This window comes from Protomyctophum bolini (genome assembly GCF_963924005.1).
Source record: "Protomyctophum bolini genome assembly, chromosome: 13".
NCBI lineage: Eukaryota > Metazoa > Chordata > Actinopteri > Myctophiformes > Myctophidae > Protomyctophum > Protomyctophum bolini.
This window is the reverse complement of record NC_137874.1, coordinates 11,844,352-11,845,206: the sequence shown is the minus strand read 5'-3', so window position 1 is coordinate 11,845,206 and position 855 is coordinate 11,844,352.

Here is an 855-nt window from a genome sequence, read left to right as displayed (position 1 = left end):
CCTGTGGAAATAATGTACAGCCTTTCTGTGGTTTCTTGTACAGTACAGTATGTATGTACACATTGTACAGTATGTATGTATGTATGTATGTATTGTTGTATGTATGTATTTGGTTAAAATGGGTGGGGTTTAAAAAAAGGCAAAAGCTTGCTCTGGTGCACTGGCCTAAAAGTGGGTCCTTAAAAACTGCTAAAACGTCTGAAATGTATGTATGTAGGTATGTATGTATGTATGTGTGTAGTATTTAAAAGGGGGGGCTTTTTAGTAAAAAGCCCAGCCCACAAAACCTTCATATATTTAAAACAAATCCAAAATAAGGTTACCAGTGAAGGGCAAAATGCCTATTCACTGGGGACTATGCAAGGCAGAGGCGTCCACCCCCCTGAGTCCAAGTTAAGCTAGACCGCATACCTAAACCATGGTCCAAAACCATCCTCTAAAACACAATGGTACTGTAAAATGGACATTAATAAAAACAACCTAAAACTATAAAAGAGTAAAAGTTCACAGCAAGGCCTGCCGCCTGGATACAATTTTTTTCGTTGTAATGGTAGAGGAGCCGATGGCCTGGATGGTAGGAGAAGAAGAGTTGGAGGAGGGAAGACATAGAGGAGAGGGTAATGTGTGGGCCCCGTCCAGGTCCGTCCCTGTCCCTGCGCTAGAGGTTCTGATCCGGAGGCATGCTCTGAGGTGGCTGGGGAGGAAAGCTAGGGTTGAGGTTAGGGTTCGAATTAGGGGTGAGAGGGTTAGGGGTGGGAGGCAGAGTGTTTGTGGAGAGTGACTGGTTGGGGGAGAGAGAGGCCAGGGCATTGCTCCTGATTGTACGCAAAGATCTCTTACTGTAGCCTCTCCTTC